The following is a 19,472-nucleotide window of genomic DNA, read 5'->3' on the forward strand; positions in this document are numbered from 1 at the left end:
TGTTTATTCTACACTGTAATTTAAAATGCTACACATTATTCCACCTTATTGACTATTGTGTTAAACAAAATTTATGTACACTTAACTACTGCTAGACACTTAGGATATTTCCAAAATTTTGATGTAATAAAGTCAGAGGCTCCCACCACAGAAGCTGCACACGGTCACTCATTTCACAGAGAGAAATAGGTCTTAGTACTTCCTTTTGTTTCCATTCACCTCATCATTTAATATGTCTATCTCATATGTTTTATACTGTATATATTTTTACAACACTACAGACAGGTATTTTATAAAAGATGTATAGATCTTTGGGGTATCTGCTCAATTTTACTTAATTCTGTTTTACAGATGGAGTATATGATTTAAAAGTCTAGAGGGTACAATTATAAATAATGCTTTAATGAATGTATATGTACATAAATACATTAATATGTGCATATATCCATATGTCTGTATATACACAGACATACATACACACACTTTGGGCACAATACTGATTATTTACATAAGGCAGTTACCCAGAAGTACAACTGCTGAGAAATGTTGTACACATATATTTTTTAAAATTTTTGACTCAGTTTGTCATTATTGCCCAGTAGTCCTCTAAAAGGATTGTACCAATTAACCCTAAAGCAGTAGAATATGAGAGTATACTTTCTCCCATAGCCTGCTAACACTGACTACAGTTGGTTGTCTTTTTCCATCTTTAAAAATGTTTTAATGATGAATAACAATATTTAGGTTTAATGAGAATATCTTCCTTTACTCAATAGAGTTGAACATTTTTCATATATTTACCATATTAAATGTCTTTTTAAATTGCCTGTTTATTTCCTTTGCTTTTTCTATTAAGATGATTCATCTTTTATTTAAAAATGAATTTTAAGGGATCTTTTTATAGTAAGTATCTCCATCCTTTGATATGAACGTTACAAAAATGGTTTTCAGTTTATCATTTCCCTCTTTATCTGTTGGTGACATTTTCACATACACAATACTTTTATGTCATCAAATTTATTAGTCATTTTCTTCATGGTTTCTGTCTTTAGAATTATACTTACAAAGTCACTCCACACCCTTAGAGTATATAATCATATCAATATTTTCTCTTAGGACATTTAATTTACATTGAAATCTTTAATCCATCTGGAATTTATCATGATAAATTATGCAAGGCAAAAATCTATCATACCCTAAAGTCTTGTACATATATTTGGAACTGTTTCTGGGGGTTTTTTTGTTGTTGTTGAAATCCAGTGACCCACTGAACTACTAATATGTTGGTATTACAATCCTCTAATTTTTTGTTTGACAAAATGATGCATTTTTAACATGGGGCATTACATTCCAAGAATGACACCTGACAAACCAGAAAGCATTTAAATGCAAAATTCGAAAACTACTTCATGTAATAAATATTTTAAAAACTAGGAATGTTTTACTTTGAGAAGGGAAGATTCAATGCCTGTCAAAAAGTAGGAATTCAATAAGTAACCTAAGGGCATTAATGGCGTAGTTATTTTTCAAATAGGTAAAGATCTGTTATATGGATTGGAACAGATCTGGATGACTCTAGAGGGAGTAACCAAGGCAAATGGGTGGAAATTAGTAGAGAAAAATTCTGGCTCAACAAGGGCCTTTCCTGACAACGGGGTTGTTCAGCAAGAGAATGGTTGTCTTGGAGTGGGGTGGGGTCAGAGGTCCCGTTCAGAGAAAAAGTTAAAAAAAAAAACAGGTAACTAATTTTTCAAGGATGTAATAAAAGCGACATTTATAACAAATAAGGGTCTGGGTTACTTGAAGGACATTCATGCTCTAAAGCCCCGGTGTCTGATCTTATTTCCTAAAAAGACCACTGTCATAACTTTAACTGACATCAAGCCTCAACAACTAAAAAACCAGCAGTGAGTGATCCCTGAGGCAACAGGGCTGAGCCATTGTTTTCCAAAACTTGAGAAACTCTGGTCTGTTACTTCTTTGTCTATGAGGTGGTGGGTGTGGGGCTGGGGCTGGGCTGCAGGATATAAAACACAGAGAAATTTAATAGGTCCCCCCAGAGCCTTTTTGTTTGTTTGTTTGCGGTTAGAGGCGTGACTCAGGGTGCCCAGGTACAAAGGGGTAGTTCCCCAAACATCAAGAAGAAAAGTGGCCCCAGGATCTTGGGATCTCATTTCCATCTTCTGTAGACACCAAAGCAATGAGCAAGATATATTCCGTCCCCTCTTCACCTCCATGAGGTCTGAAGGAGAGAGCTCTCCTTTTAATTCCTCAGTGAAATATTTCGAGGTCCCAAGAGCTGTCCTATTCAAATACAGTGATTTCATCTATTATTTAACCTGTGGCTTGGAGAGAGGAGGTGTCTCAGCCATGCTGTGAGGCAGAGCTTTGAAGCCACCTTCTGTGGGCTGGTTTCCCTGGGAAGAAAGCAGTAGCCCAGGACAGGAGGGCAGAGGTGTCCCTCTGGAGCTGGTGTCCCTGTGTAGGACATCTCATAGCTGAGGACACTGGCTCAGCAAGTGTCCAGTCACCTGACCACTCTGGTTATGTCTGCTGAAGACCCATGCTTCTGACCTTCATATTCATGGTAGAGGATAAAGCACCATATGCCATCTGCTGTCCAGCCTCAGGGTAAAGATAAACACTTTGTGGCACAAGGTATGAGGCAGAAAGTGGGTGGTAAAAAGTACCACAGACTATTAAGGTGGACATAATTAAGCATTAAAATATAAAGAGAAAAGCTTATGGGTTTTTTATGTTTATAAACATAATGTTGAGTGGGGAGAAAAGCCAAACACAGAAGTTTTGTATTAATCCGTTCATATAACTTTAAAACAAACACATTTATGGTGTTGAAGTCAAGACAACAGTTATCCTGGCGGTGACAGGGGTCTGGAAGAGGGTACATGGGGGCTTCCGGGCTGCGAGTCACATTCTGTCGCTGAAACCAAGTGCTGGTTACCCGGGTGTATTCAGTCTGTGAAAACTCACTGAGTCTTACATTTATGATTCATGCGGTCTTCTTTATATGTTACACTTCAATAAAACATTCCAACCAAGAGGAAGGTGGTAACTTGGCCCTTCTAGGCCCTGTTCCGTGGGCTCCCGCAGGTTTGTGTCGTTTAATGCCCCCAGCATGTGTGTGTGCAGTAGGTGATGCTTTCTTCCTCTCTCCAATGAAGGGTGCGGAAGCACAGAGGATGGGTCAGAGAGGACTCACATGGCTGGCAAGTCAGATCAAATCTCCGTCTTTCAGACCTGAATCCTAGGCTTAAGTCCTCACTAAATATTTACCGTACAGAGAGCAAAGTAATACCCCAAAACCCCAAGGAGAGGGGAGCTGGGATTTAGACCCTCTTCAGACTTAGAAACCAGAATTCATGACCCCAAGGAGAACTTGCAAGTCAAGGAAGAGTCCCGAGTGCTCCCAAGGACCCAGTGGGTCCTGCATTATTCAGGGACGGGTCCCTCATAGGCTCTGTGCAACACTGGAAACTCATTTTGGGGGTTCTTTATCACCAGACCATAGGGATCCCTCCACTTAGGGCTGGAGCTGCTTCACAGACTTCTCCCAGGTCAGAGTAGTGGGGGGATGGGAAAGGCATGCAGAAAACGCAGGTGGCCTGTCCCAATTCAGATGCTTAATCAGATCAGTTAAGCAGAAACATGGCCTCAGACAAAATTAAATTATGGTTTCTTCATGCCCTAGTGGAAAGTTCATTGCCCCAGGCTTCGGGAAACTGTTGCAGTTACTGGCTCTGCGATTAAGTATCTGTTCTAACCTCTCTGGGCTTCATTTTCTTCATCTGTAAAATAATAAATCTAAAAGATATTTTCTCTACCTCCCTTTCAGCCCAGATTAGGACCTAAAATACTGGGATTTGAATTTCTACCAGAAAAAACAATTCTAACCCCACATTTGAGCCCAGGACTTTGAGACTGAGTTTAAGTCTTGACTCAAAACGTAGTACTTTCAGGGCGCCTGGGTGGCTCAGTCGGTGAAGCATCCGCCTCTGGCTCAGGTCATGATCTCACAGTTCATGAGTTGGAGCCCTGCGTTGGGCTCTGTGCTGACAGACAGCTCAGAGCCTGGAGCCTGCTTCGGATTCTGTGTCTCCTTCTCACTCTGCCCCTCCCCCACTCATGCTATCTGTCTCTCTCTCTCTCTCTCAAAAATAAATAAACATTAAAAAAAATTTTAATGTAGTACTTGGCAATTTCTTGGAGTCTCAGTTTCCTGTTCTGTAATAAGGGAAGATGAGCGCTTTTAGAGATTCTTGCTAAGATTCAATGAGTTAATGAGTGATTCTCGGGGCACCTGTGTGGTTCAGTCGGTTAAGCATCCGACTTCGGCTCAGGTCATGATCTCACGGTTCATGAGTTCGAGCCCCATGTTGGGCTCTGTGCTGACAGCTAGCTCAGGCCTGGAGCCTGCTTCAGATTCTATGTCTCCCTCTCTCTCTGACCCTCCCCTGCTCACGCTGTGTGTGTCTCTCTCTCTCTCAGAAATAAATAAAACGTTAAAAAATTTTTTAAAAAATGAGTGATTTTCAAATGTGACCTTGTTACAGAATAACACTGTGGGGGCAGTGGGCTTCTTAAAACCTCTTGCTGGGCCTTCCTTCCTAGTACCTTGGACTTATTAGGCCTGGAATGGAGGCCAGGAAGTTGTGTTTCTATCATGTTTCCAGGTGATGCTGATACTTCTGGTCTCGGGTCATTCTTTGAAGACCCCCTGAGTTAGTATGTTTAGAAGCTCCATTACTAATAGAGTATGAGTCTAAAATGGTTTGACTCAATCCAGATGGGAAATGGTTCTTCAGTGCTAAAATACAACCATATAGATGATTCACATTCTTATTGGATGGGCAGTGGGATGTAAACCAAATGTCTCCCAGTTCCATCAGCCTATAGATTCTATGGGGACTGTGTTAGCGTTGATAACCAAACTTACTGTCCCCTAGCTCTGGACTACAAATTCAGGACCAGATATCTGGGGGAGTCTCCATAGGTTTATGCGTGGGTCTCATGTTCTACAAGGTTCTCTCCTTGTTGATGTTGCCCCTCCCCCGCACCCCAAACCACTCATCCTTTGTCACAACTATTCCTCCTGGTATATTCTGGAAGATGTTGCTTTCCTGGCCAGGGGCTGTCTACCCACAGTGCTGTAGCTTCAAAACGCTGAAGTGCCAAACAGGGCTACCTTCCCTTCCGCACCCCCAGAGATGTCATTTCCTCACAGAAAAGCAAGGATGGCTCTCTCTTCAACCCTACTACCCTTATCACTGAACCCAAACCTAGCACACGGGTGCTCTTCATGGCTGTATTCCATTGCAGAGAACATGCCTCTTTCATTTCACATGACTGCAATTCCAAGCCTCTCTTCCAATGAAGCTGGCGCCATACAACCAGTTCTTCCATTGGTTTATAAGCAGAAATGTGTGTGTCAACTTCTGGGTCAAACCACCAAAGAGGGCCTGCGAGTTCTCCATGCCCCATGTTCCTTTCCCAGGGATGTGGGTTCCACATGTTCCAGAGGCATAGTACATGCAAATGTCCTGTGTTCCCAAGTCATTTTATAGAGGGGAGCAGCCTTGGAGACATGCAGCCAGCACTGACTTAGTGAGAAATAAACCTTCATGTGTAAAACCACTAAGATTTCCCCCCACAACACAATTTAGCCCAACCTAACACCAAGTTCCTTTAGCCTTGCTCCAGCCTCTAAGACCCGGCCAAAAAGTTGGAGAGAGCCCAGAGAAGAGACACCATAAGGCCCTTCCTATCTCCAAATCTTTCCTTTTCCCTCTAACATGCTTCCCTCTTACTCTACATAAATAGCACCTGCACTTAGTCCCAGGAGAGCCATGTCATAAGCTCACTGCTCAAGAGATCAACCACGTTTTTTTTAAGTTCCAGTTGGAGGTGGTACTTGTCAAGTATGAAGATAAATCATGTTGAAATTTTTATTATATGTGTGTTGAATTTATAGCCTAATTTTGGGAGAATTGATATCTTTATAATAAAAACTTCCCATCTACAAACATACTGTATCTCAATTTATTCAATTCCTCCTATATTACTTGAACTTTCCTAACACTTGCTTTAATTATCCACATGCACTTTATAGTTTTTTCTTACTACTGAAAATTGCATCTTTTTCAAATTAAATTTTCTAATTTGGTCATTACTGTTGTGCAGAATGCAACAAGTCTGGATAAGATGAATTAATAAAAAAAACTTTTATTATCATTATTTTTGAGAGAGAGAGAGCACGTGCATCCACACTCAAGCAGGCATAAGCTGGGGAGGAACAGAGGGAGAGAGAGAGAGAGAGAGAGAGAGGGAGAGAAAGAGAGAGAGAGAATCCCAAGCAGGACTTGCACTATCAGTGCGGAGCCCAATGTGGGGCTCAATCCCATGAATCCATGAGATCATGACCTGAGCTGAAATCAAGAGTCAGACACTTACCGACTGGGCCACCCCAGCACCCCTGGATAAGCTGATCCTCTACCCAGTAAATCTGACTTTAAAAAAATATTGATAACTTTTTCATCAGCTACTTGGGCTCTTTGTAGAAACAATCAAATAATGTGTAAATAACAATTACATCTTTGACTTTCCAGTTCTTATTCTCTCATTTTATTTTTGTGTTTAATTGCATTCATCAAAACCTTAAGCACAATGTTCACACTAGCGATGATTGATTGTGGACATTCTTGCCTTCTTCCTTTAAACGGGAATGTTTCTGGGCACCTGGGTGGCTCAGTCAGTTAAGCATTCCGACTTCGGCTCAGGTCATGATCTTGCAGTTCATGGGTTCAAGCCCTGCGTCGGGCTCTGTGCTGATAGCTCAGAGCCTGGAGCCTGCTTCAGATTCTGTGTCTCCCTCTCTCTCTGCCCCTCCTCAGCTAGCACTCTGTCTCTCTGTCTCTCAAAAAAAGGAATAAACATTACAAATTTTTTTCAAATAAAATAAAAATAAATGGGAATGTTTCTAATCTTTTGTAATTAATTATAGTATTTGCTATAAGTAGTAGATGCTATCATTAGATTAAGACATTACTCTTAATTTGCTAAGAGATCATGTTTTAATCACAAATGACTATTGAGTTTTAGCAAATCCTTTTTCTACATCTATTAAGATGATCGATTTTTTCCCCTCATTTCATCTTTGAAGAAAACAAACTGATGGTTGCAGCCAGGATAGAATCAGAGTATCAGATTACCAGAACTGGAAGCTTCCAGAGATATTACCCAGTGTTCTCAGTGGGACTCTGGCACACAGGGCTAGGAAAACTCGTGCTGTTCGGGACTGTGCTACAGATTACAGGAGGGCTAGCAAGCCTGACCTTCATTCATTAGAAGCAGGATGCACCCTCTAAGTCATATGGAAATCAAAAACCATCCCTACACATTTACAAAGGTCAGCAGAGGTGTCAACGTGTAACTTAAACACCGCAAGGTCCCAGAGCTGTCCAGGCCTGCGGGGCTTGTCCTAACCCTGAGTTACCAACTTCTTCCTTCTGATTCACTTTAGACCAGGTTTTGACTCCTCCCTGCTGTGAGAGCTCTACCCCCATGCTCCCCAACCCTTGCCAAAGAGGTGCTGAATTGTTCAGATTCCTTCTAATTTACTTTTGCTCCTGTCCTAAGCAATCCTCCCAGGGATACCGATTTTCCCTCACTGCAAATAATTCTAAAGACCCATCTCTTCTCTCCAAGGCTTGCTCTTCTCTAGAGAGTCACGCCTGACCTGATATGACCCAGTCCTGTCAGTCACACTTCTCGGAGACAGCAGATCTCAGCAGGAAAAGAGAAAAGAAAGGGACTTCTCAAGATTGAAGAGACAGAGGTGCCCCCTTGCATTCCATGCCCCCTCACTGAGCCACGAGCCCTCCAGTGGAAGCAGACCAGCCACCTGCTCCACACGCTCTCCCGACCTCGGGCACACACACCGAGTGCCAACAGCTAGTCAAGGAGGGCTCTGCCCAGTCTTCCTCAAGCCTGACCCTGTGGGTGCTGAGGGATCAACCTGCAGCCTCTTAGGAAGAACAGGTGCAAAGGTGAGGCCTTACCATATGTCCGTACATCCCAACCCACTGCAGCCAGGGAAGTGGAGGCTCTGGACCAGGGAGAGGGTGAGGGAAGGAGGACAGTGGTCATGGCAGGGGTGTGTGGACAAGGTTCTGTCCAGAGGACAGACTTTATCGCCTTCCCCTTGGAAAGGAAAGCCAAAGCAGACAGCTCCACCTTGGGACCTGGGAATTCACCGGGAGCCTTGTGAGGTCATTTTGTCCAGTCTGCCCAACCTAACCAGTACATATAAACCAGGAGTGTTCCTAGTCTCAGGGCACTTAGGCTCCCTAACTCACGCTGTTATTCACACATTCAAACATCTCTAAGTATCCACTTTGTGTTCAAAGGTTAATAATCCAGCTCCCATGCTTGAGTGCTTCCCAGTCAGCTGGGGAGAAATACAGGAACATGATCCCAGGAGAGGGTGCCACGGGCCCCAGCACAGGTACACCGAACATCAACAGAAGAGAATGGCCGGCTGAGAAGGCTTCACGGAGGGGACTGCCGCTCCCTGTCTGAGGACTGTCTGGGGAGTGGACAGGGAGGTACAGTCCATCTTGGTAGACACTGTGGGTGGGGGCCACCCATTCCCACTTTTTCCTGCTCCTCAGGATGACTTCTGCCCCAACCAAACTGAGGATCTGGACTCAACCCTTCAGTTAATAAGCATCTAAGGAACTAGGGGAGGAAATGTTAAGATACTACCAAAGACACCTGCACTAGGGGAAAAAGCGGTATGTGCAAACCTGGCTTGCTGGCTCACCGGTGGAAGACTGGCTGCAGGTAGATTCTGGGTCCAACATGGGCTCCTTTTGGTTGTCAAAGGATGTACATTTGAATCACAGATGCAAGCAACTGGAAGACATTTTAGGAAATCATTATTCCAATCCTTTGATATAAAATCTGCCATAACAATTTCCTCAGTTTCAACTGTCCAATTTTTTGATTGTCATGAAATAAATCAAGATTGTCAATGATGAAAAGAGAAAAAAAAGAATGCCTACACCCTTTAATAATTTACCCCAATGGACAGCATGATACAAAGGGCATTCTTCTCCTGCCACTTACTAGCTGTGTGACCTGGTACAAGTCACCTAACATCCCTGAGCCCTCTACTCACTTGTAAAATGAAGACAAGGATATATACCATGTATGATTGTGGTAAAAATGAAAACGATGTGCCTTTGGCAGGTGCTTGATAAATGGTAGCTAGTACTATTATTCCTAAAAGCTCAGGAGCAGGAAGACAGCTCCTGTGTCTACCATTTCTAAGAATAATTTCTAAGCCAGAGCTATAGCCCAGACCATACCTAGCAAGGATGATATTCCAGAGTAAATGAAAATGGGATTCAGCTAACGAAAGATTTGCCAGGTCAATAAGGCAGAGTGGAGAAGTTACCATCAGTTACCATATTAAAGGACTCTATGGGGAAATTTCAGGAAATGCAACTTACGCATTCATCTACCATTCATCCATCCACTCATCCATCCAACCATCCATTCACCATTCATCCATCCATCCATCCGTCCACTCATCTATGCATCCATTTATCCACCATTCATCCATCCATCCACCCATCCACCATTCATCTACTTATCCATCCATCCATCCATTCATCCACCCACCATCCATCCATCCATCCATCCATCCCAGGAAGGAAATGGGAGCAAGAACATTCAAATGCCGTGACTTCCTGGATGTCAAAAACATGTCCCACCCCAAAGCACATGAACAGGAAAGTCAACTAAGATAAAATTCAGATGGCCTGGTAACAAACTTTAAATGTTTATTTGGCTTTATTGACAACTTAAAATTTATTTTTAAAAAAATCATACCAGTTTTTTCCACCTAACCTGCAGCAATGGTTTTAAAATGTGAACTCATCATGTCCATAAGAGTGTCAGGAAACAGTCCATCTCAAGGGTGGTACTGGGAATCCAATTTGAGGTAGACTTCCCAGCGGACAGGAAGAGAGGTGGGGGGCAGGGCAGCTGTAAAGCAGGTGGCCCCTCACCCACAACACCTCCAGATGAGATCCATCTGTGTGCAGTCCTGACCCAAACATGGGCTCCAGCTCCAGGAAAATGTGTATTTCTTTTGACCTCTCTACCTTATTTCTAGAAACGTATCCTTGCAAATAACAATGGCAATAGCATGTTATTTACATATAGCTATACAGATGTCCCACACAACTTTGTGAGTAGTATTTAAAAGCCAGAAACCTCTAAGTGCCGGCAGTGGGCGCTCGGCCAAGGTGGCAGTGCCTGCTAGCTCCTAGACTCGGGAGCCAGAAAGAATGCACTGGGGTTCAAACTCCAGCTCTTCTGCTCACTCCCTGTGTGACCTTGGGCAAAATACTGCCTAAAAAACTTGTTTTCTCATTTATGAAAGGTACATAGTAATAGGATTTACCTCATAGATCTCTAGTAAGGAATAAATTAAATGATGCATGTAAAGCATAGCCCACAGGAAGCACTTTATAAATATTTGCTATCATTAAATAAATTACACTATAACCATTATGATGAAATTCACTGCACCCATAAAAAAGATGTAGAAAACTATCCAATGATGTTGGGAAATGTTTATGGATATTGTTAAGTGCAAGAAGTAGGTTATTTACTGTATGATATCTGGTTTTGCTAAAAATATGTTGTTTTTTTCAGAAGGAAAAGAGCAAAACAGTTTATAGCAAAATGCTAACCATAGTTACTTCTGAGTAATGGAAGGATAGGAGATTTTTGTTTTTCTTATTTGGGCTTTCCTATATTTGCCAACTTTTCCTCAAAAAGGAAGTAGACAGAGGGCACCATCAGCAATGTGACTCTGCTTGCTATTTATTTTTTACGGTGAAAATGGACAATAATGGATTTTACCTGTAAAGACATTCTAGAAAACAGGGGTAGAAAATGGCATCCTACAAAATTCCTCCCAAACTGTTCCTGTCCCAGCCCTTTTGGGGAGGAAATAGTCTAAGAAACCCCTAACCCAGAAAATGGCAGGTTCCCCAGCCTGTAGAACCTGAGGGGCCTCACCTGAGTCTGTGGGTGCTACTGAGTACCCCACCCTGAGGCCCCTCACAGAAAACAGGTGAGGCAGAGGGGACCTATTTTCCTTCAATCCGTACACCCATCCCTCTCTCTTTACCCTGGAACTTGTCATCTTCTTTGTTGCTGTTTTCCATTCAGCCTGCCCAGGGGCCACTATTTTCCCACCGTGTAAAGTTTTTACGGTTTTTCTTGACCATTGGATCCTCCAGGGCAAACCAAAGGCAGCAGAATTCCCCCTTAGCTAAGTTGGCCCCAGTACACAGTCCAGGGCAGGACTGGCTATTTCCTGGCCATGTCCCCTCCAGGTCAGGCCAGAGCAAGGAGGAGAGGAAGAAAGGACAAAAGGCAAGGAGTGATGAGCACATCCTTTCCTTTGGGCAAAGGAGGGAGAAGGTGCATTTGAGGCCTCAGATAGGTCACCTGGACTTCACTCCTCTCCCCAAATTTACTCCAAGCCCCCAAGTTAACCATGTTTTCCCAAGAGCACAGAGAGGTGGAGGCCAGTGGGTATGGATGGCATATAGAAGTAGCTTTCAGGGGTTTTGTTTTTTCAGGCTGGAAGCCATGGGTGGGCGGGGAGCCCTGCTCATTTCCGGGGTTCCATCAGCCTTACTTAGCATTTACACTGCGTGGCTCCAACCCCAGAGCGCCCCCTCCAATCACGTTTAGGAGGTATTCGAGGAGCCCCGCGGCTTTCTAGCTACCTGCGATTACTCTCCAGCTCTCTCCTGAATATTTGTGCGCTTTGGAATGGCTTTCTGAGGAGGTGTTTTTTGTTTTTTGGGGTTTTTTTTAGATAATTAACGCAATTGGATGCACCTAAACAAATGTTTGAGAAAGCCTTTCTCAAACCCTGTCCATAAAGTAAAAATGATAGTGATTTCAAAACCACAGGACTACTGGTGATGAACAAATGGGATTGTCCTGGAGAGACTAGAATGTCCCCTGGAAAAGTATTTTAACACAAAGAGAGGTCTGAGGGCCAATTCTGGCTGACTGCAAAGCTCTGTTCTTAACTCCTACATTCCACTGCCTTGGGACTAAATGTGGCTTGCGGATTGAGCGGGCTGCTATGTCCCAGGGAACCCTGATTGGAACGCCCACGTTCTGGCAGCAGCCTTAACCTCTCAGCGCTCAGTACCTTCAAAGGCCAAAGTGTCCCTTTCTGTATTGTTTCTCCTGGAGAACTTTCACTCCCACCTGCCTGATCCTTGTCATTTTTTTCATTTCGGGGGGGGGGGAGGCGAGTGGCAAGGGATGCCATTTGGAGATAAAGGTGGAAAAGAGAAAAGGCATTGTGAGCAGAGCCAGGTGGAGGCTAGTGGTAACCAATCCCTCCGTGTGAAAGCCCCTTGTTCTCCCCTGCCGGCCCCACCTCCCTTCCAGCATTGGCTGGAGGGTGCAGCAGACAGGATCTCATCCCACCATTGACTTATTAAAGACTCCTTCATCTGGGCAGGAGCTGTGTCTTTTGTTTCTGAGAGCTCATGGCATCTTGGAATGCCAAGTGGCAACAGATGGACTCTGAGTGGCCCTACCTGGGCCACCTTGGGACTGGGTCAGAAGCTGTGTTTGCCTAGTTGAGTTAGGACCTCTCAGGCACCAGTTAGGCATAAATACACAGAAAGCGGGAGGGAACTTCTCACACAGGAAAACAAAAGAGAGGCTGCAGGCAGAGTGGCAGGTATCTGTGCAACCTCCAGAGAGGCAAACACACCCACCCATCGCCACCAGGGTCCTTCTCTCCTTGTGTGGGGTGCCTTCAGAAATCAGACCGCGCTACTGCAAACACTGAGATACGGTAACAAGTGCACACGAGCAGATGCGGCTCGGGGTGAGGGCAGGACATGTAGATGGGTGGGGGTCTGTTCTTGGGCATGTCTGCGTCAAGGTTTTGGCACATACCATTCTAGAGCAGGCTCCCCTCCCCCGGGGACCCCATAACAGGCTCCCTGTTGCCAGGAGCGGAATTTCCCATCATGCTCCCTTCCTCTTGTCAACTGCTGGCACTGCCTGAGCTGGAAGGCGGGCTGACAAGGTTAAGGGGAGAGAAGATCTGATATGCTATCATGCCTCTCTGCTCCATGACAGGCAGGCTTGTGTGGAGTGGGACCATGGCTTTCCTCTGCTCCCCTCCCCAAATAACCCTCCAATGTGCCAATCAGAGAAGAAGATAAGAAGCTGACTCTGAGGCCTGCTCCCGGAGCCTAAACCTTGAGGTGATTATTTATGGGAGCTCCGCAGTGTCGATCAGCCTCAAGCCTGGGGCCTCCTTTCCTCATGGTGCTGTGGCAGCACCATGTGGAAGGTGTCACAGCAGCGGGGACTGCACTCGGCAGAGGCAGGAGGGAGCTCTCCCACATCCTCTTTACGTCATGCTGGTCACCATAACTTGACAGTGACAACCACTGGGAGAGCATGCCCACCGCTGAAACTATGACTGTGGGACAGGCCTGCCCCTATGCGGGGGGGCCCATGAGCCCCCAAGCAAAAGTCCAGGCTCCCACCCCAGGTCACCTACGGCGACTCAAAATACCTACCAGGGCCATGCTGAAAATTATTTACTGCTGGTCCCCCGTGAGGTAAGCACAGAAACTGAGCTAGCATTTTGAGACTGTTACAGCAATCCAGAAGAGTAATCGAATAGGTTTATTCTAGTAATACAAATGGGGCTTGTATCTTCCCATCTTTTTATTTCACTTTCCCAGAAACATATTCTAAAAAATACATTTTTTAAAGAAAAATATAGATTTTATAAAAATATCATTCTGCAAGAAACTGTCAAAGAAACACCCTGTTCCTTCATCCCAGATGGTTTGAGAAGCACGGTCTAGATATAGTCCACTGCTCTGAGTACATGGCATCGAAGCCTCCAGGCCACTGCCTACTTATCCTCTCCATGGGAATTCTGAGAGCACACGAGAGCGGAGAAAGAGAGAAGAGGAAAGAGACGGGCAGACTGGCTGACAGGGGAAGTACTTCCTTCCAGGAGGGCCAGCTGCACCTGAAACCAGACAGCCCAGATTCCAATAAAGTGGCACAGCAAATCCAGTCCTTTCGGGAACCCTTTCCTGAAACTATGGCTGTGGGGCAAGTCAAAATAAAGGCATCAGTCCACTGCAGGCATGGCCCCCAGCCCTGAAAACATCCATCCTGGGCAGCAGCCACTCCGCTCGCATGGTCTGGCTGCCCCGATGCCCCTCAACACCTCCTTTCCAGTCTAGAGGTTCTCGCCTTTTGAAGAACACAGGCAGATCAAACCCGAGTCCTCACCTATCACTCAAGCTGAGTAAGACTTCCAGAGAACATTTTCCAGCTCAAGCAGAATACCAAGTGATGAGGGGTGCCTGGGTGGCTCAGCCAGTTAAGCGGCCAACTTCAGCTCAGGTCATGATCTCATAGTTTGTGAGCTCTAACCCTGCATCGGGCTCTGTGCTGACAGCTCAGACCCTGTAACCTGTTTCAGATTCTGGGTCTCCCTCCCTCTCTGCCCCTCCCCCCACTTGCACACACTCTCGCTCTCTCTCAAAAACATTAAAAATAAAAATACCTAGTGACTAAAACACGAAAGCACTGTGGTCAAACATACTAGAGCTTGAGTTCTGACTCCTCCACCCCCACCTATGTGACTTGGGACCCTCTGCTTACTCTACTGGGGCCTCAGTGTCTGCATCTACAAAACGGACATAACAACACCTAATACCTACTGAATGAATGGATGTACTATATGCCAGATACTGGCTATTTGTTTCACCTGGAAACTCTCAACCATAAGAGATAAGTACCTCTCTTCCCAGCCTACAGGTGAGAAACCAGGTCTAGAGAGGCTAAGAACTTGCCATGTTCCCACGGTGAGGGACAGTCAGGACTCTGCGTCCCACAATCCTCTTCCCAGAGTTCTCGTGTTTGATCACTGTGGGATGCTGCCTCACTAGGTAGCTTCACTTACCTGCCTCAAGGGACTGCAGTGGAGATGAAATCATGCACTTAACACAGTACCTTTCTATGTATGAGTTGCTATTGCTCTCGACATGATTTTCCGAGGGCTCCTCGAGGCCTCTGAAGGTCCCCCTGGCTCCAAGGCTACCACCTAGGGCAGCAAAAGCTTGGTGAGTTCCAGAAGGAACCAAGCCAGGGTTTCCTTGGCAGGTAGCCAAGCCTGCACATCCTTTCACAGTCCAGGGTCTCCTAGAAATATGCCAACAGCAAATCAAAGGCTCCGAAGCAAATCTCAATAGTTACTCAATTTCAGGCTCTAAAGCGTTTTCAGCCCTGCACCTCACATCCAAGCTCTCGCACGTTCCCAGCTTCTGGATCCGTCCACTACATCTTTCTAAATGCTGAGCCCCTCTCTGCAGAAGAGCAGAGATACCGATTATCAAAGAAGGGAGTAAGACGAAAGGGCACGGAAGACACTTGGGGAGGTCGCCGGAGTGTCCATAAATATTTATGCCCTTTTGACGAGTTGGAGCCAGGACTCTCGCTGGGGCTTTCTGTGGAGGATTTTTCATGCAGGATTAGGGGAAGCTGAATACCAACTTCTTTCCCTGCGGTGCCCTTGAAAACCTCAGAAAACCCATGCTACCGGCACATTCTACTGAGGGTCGGCTCTGTGCCAGACAAGGTGTCCCTGGCATCCCTAACCTGTACAACACACTACAGCATAGGTATTAGTAGGTATTCATATTCTCACTTACAAATCTTACAGATCAGGAAACTGAGGCTAGAGAAGATAACGCAGCTGGCCTACGGTGATGCAGCCAACAGGCGGAGGAGCTAGGATATGACCAAGCTCTGATGAGCACTTGCATCTGAGCTTGTCCCCTTCCCAGAGGTTCTCTGTGCCCTCCTCCTGGGACGGGATCCTGGATCTCTACTCGGTTCTAGTCGCCTCCCCCTCCTTCCCCCTTCCCAGAGCTCCTGGAAGGACTTCGCTGCACCACCAGCATCCCAAATGAATTCTAGCTTCCACATCACCTTGCCGGGAGGTGGAGGTATGGTCTCTTTACCTGTCCCTCTTTGAGTCTCATTTGTTTTACTTCCAAGGTGGTGCTATAGAGAGGAAAAGATCATCTCGTTTATGGGGCTGAGGCAGAGTGCCTGCAGCCCTTGCTCATTGGTGCTTCCCCACCTCCCAATTTACAGGAGGGGCTCAAGTCAAAGCCTCCATTCAAAGTACCCTCAGCACAGCTTTGTTCCAGGCTTATGGGTTTCTGGAAACACAGGGCAGGAAAATGTCATATGCCTTGTCCCCCACAGGGCAGTGATGAGTATGTCAGAGACAGTCTAAGCCTCTGAGTGACTACGTCCCATGTCAGTGATGGCATAGTGCCTACAGTGCCACCAATACCAGAATCCCCTTGGGTGCTGGCCTGTTAAAACATAGATTCTTGCATAATAATGTAGTCTGCAGTGGGGTCCAGGAATATTCCCAGGTTTCTGGGTGATTCTGACATTTACAGAAACTGTACAAATTTGGTGGGTTTTTTTTAAAGTTTATTTATTTCAAGAGAGGGGGTGGGGTGCAAGAGAGAGTATGAGCAGGGGAGGAGGAGGAGGAAGAGGAGGAGGAGGATGAGAGAGAATCCCAGGCAGGCCCTTCACTGTCAGCACAGAGTCTGATGCAGGTCTTGAGCCCACAAACCATAACCTGAGCCCACATCAAGAGTCAGATGCTTGACCAACTGAGCCACCCAAGCGCTCCCAGAAATTCTACAATCTCTGACTTAGAGCATGGGTTCCAGAAGCAGAACCAACCGGATTCAAGTCCTGACTTTGGGCAAGGTGTCCAGCCTCCTCACGCTTCAGTTCTCTCACTGTAAAGTAAGAGGAACAGTAGTTCCTGCCTCCTCAGGCATCAGGAAGAGACAGAGAGACAGTGCTTCATCTGTGACAGCTAAGGAACCCATCTAAGACTGTCCACTCCAGTCCCACCACCCCCACCTTGAATATAGTGCCCAGATGTGGTAAGTATTCAGAGGCATAGCTCGGACACCTGCTAGATTTTGCTCTCACAAACCAGGGGACATTGAGGAAACTCACTGAAGAGATCATTACAGATGAAGGACAGTGATTAAAGGACCAAACTCTTTCTAATTCTAAGCAGTCAACCCACAAGTACATAGTGAGCACCTGCTGTGGGTCTAGTCGTGCAGGGCAACCACTGCTTTTAGCCACCCCGACTCAAGTTTTACTTGAGGAGAGGAGGTAAAAAACATATGAGTACAAGTAAAATAAGAATTAACTAAAAGAGCAAGACAGTCATCAGAAGATGCTCCCTGTTGGCTTATTCATTCAGTGTATGTATTCGTTCATTGCTGATCACATGCCGTAGACTGTACTAGAAACCGTAGAAAGGAGACTGAATAATACAGTCGCTGCCTCAAGATATTTAAAGGCCATGAAAGGAGACAAATCAGCAAATATGATGAGCAAATCAACGTTCATGATTAATTTGCTTTCTTCTGGCTACACGTACTGAAAAAGGTTAAGTTTTAGAGTATTCAAAATACTTCATTCAGAGACTAGGAGGTCAGCCCTAATACTTGGGGAAGGCACCTGAGGTCTGGTGTCCTGTCTCAGAGAATGCAGTGCTCCAGACCCAGAGTCTAGGGACAAATATGCCAGGTAGACCACGGTCAAAGTAGCAAGGGCAGAAAGTTTTGAAGCTCTTATCTAGACTCTTATCTTATTTCTATCAAGTGTGAAAGCACAAGTAAATCTGTTCTAAACAGTTAACCACAATGCAAGGCAACGGGAATCAGAGAGAATGCCAATCCACCTTTAAGAATCCCAATAGCGTGAGGAGGCAGAGGGTTTGGAAGGAATCCAATCACATCCATACTCCACAGGCTCACAGCTTGGTTCCTGGAGGCGAGGATTAGCGTCTGCTCACTCATCTAGCCAGCGCCTAGCACAGTGCCTACATAGTCACTGGTGTCTAATCAATGCTCATTGAGTGACTGAATGATGCAACTGTCCAGAGGAGAGAATGCAAAGGGCCCAGTAGGCAGCTCACCATCAGACCAGTGCATTGGTAGCAAACAGACCTTTTTAAAGTCCAAACGTCTCTGAGCTCTGGACCTGTGTATCCATCCAACTCTCTGTCATCTCATCTGAGATGTCTTGAAGTCTCCTCACACGGGGGCTGAACTTGTCATCCTTCCTTGCACGTGCTTCCCTACGGCTCCGGGTCTCAATGCATGCTACCACTTTGTCTTGTCACATATTCCAGAAACGAAGGACACAGCATTGCACAGTCCTCTCCTCACTCCTTATCACCCATCCACCCCCCAGCACTTTCTAGTTACTTCCTAAAATTCCCTCAAATTCATGCCCTGCCATTACTCTAATCCAAGCCGGCATCTTTCTCCAGGACTCATCCAGGTGCCCCCTGGCTCATCTGTCCACATCTGCTGTCCCTAGCACCCCTCCATCTCGTTCCCCCTCCACCTGCAACACCTTATCTTCCCATCTGCACCTGGTTAACTCCTCCTCATCCGTCAGACCTCAGACCTGTCCCCTCTTCTGGACTAGGGCAAAGCCCTCTTGCCTTGAGCTCGAACACACTCCTCTCTCGTAACATCTGTCACAGTTGCAATTCTCTTGATGGTCACTGTCCACAGGCCAACTGTATTCATGTGCCTGGTTAGCAGGCAGAATGGTAAAAGGAAGACAGCTCCATAGTAGGGACTCAGTTTAAGCAAAAGTCTTATGTAGAGAGGGAGGGAGGAAAGAGTCATTTTGTGCTGCAAAAGCCTTTAGGGCTAAGAAAGGAGTTGAGGCCTGGGCCCCTGGCCCGCCTGGCTTATGGGAGCAGACTCTGACTCAGAAATTACACATTTAAATGCTCACAGTAGTGGGGTAGGTCCCACAATGAGCAACGCTGGGGTGACAAGCGGAGGGAGGGCAGATGCAGACCAGAAAGCATGACCCCTCGGAGAGCAGCTCCAGCCCCAGTGCTCAGGTCTTGTCTTATTTTTCGACAGAAGTCTGAAAACATAAGTTTACGTGCAGCCTCCTGTGTTTTGAAATGCTGGCAATGATTTCAGAAATCGCAAAAACAATTTAGGAGCCAAATAAAATATATCTGAGTTCAGGTTTCTGCAGGCCGATTCCAGATTGCCACCTCTGCACCAGCGATTTCTCTGTCTTCCCGGCCCCAGCCAGACGCGGCCTCATTATGAAGTCTCCCTGCGGCCCTGCAAGGACTTGGCATAAAGGAGGTCTGCTCTGGCACTGTGCTAAGCTCCTGACCTCCATCGTCAGTGGATGTTCCTTGATTTGTCCCTCCCTGCCCCCCCCACACCAAATTTCATTCAAGCCTCCTCCCCCCCAGAGTATGA

At 45.7% G+C, this 19,472-nt stretch overlaps 1 long non-coding RNA gene across 3 annotated transcripts in view; it reads right to left on the reverse strand.

Annotated features, from left to right (window-relative positions):
• The window catches only part of LOC144237102 (uncharacterized), a 414,282-nt gene that overhangs the window by 62,260 nt on the left and 332,550 nt on the right, over nucleotides 1-19,472 (reverse strand). For 2 of the 3 annotated variants that reach the window (XR_013336756.1, XR_013336754.1), the window contains exon 6: nucleotides 8,823-8,931. This is a non-coding gene — a long non-coding RNA (uncharacterized LOC144237102). The remainder of the gene's footprint in view (nucleotides 1-8,822; nucleotides 8,932-19,472) is intronic. The other variant, XR_013336755.1, reaches the window with a different exon arrangement.

The sequence above is a fragment of the Crocuta crocuta genome, unplaced genomic scaffold, assembly GCF_008692635.1.
Source record: "Crocuta crocuta isolate KB4526 unplaced genomic scaffold, BGI_CrCroc_1.0 scaffold266, whole genome shotgun sequence".
Taxonomy (NCBI): domain Eukaryota; kingdom Metazoa; phylum Chordata; class Mammalia; order Carnivora; family Hyaenidae; genus Crocuta; species Crocuta crocuta.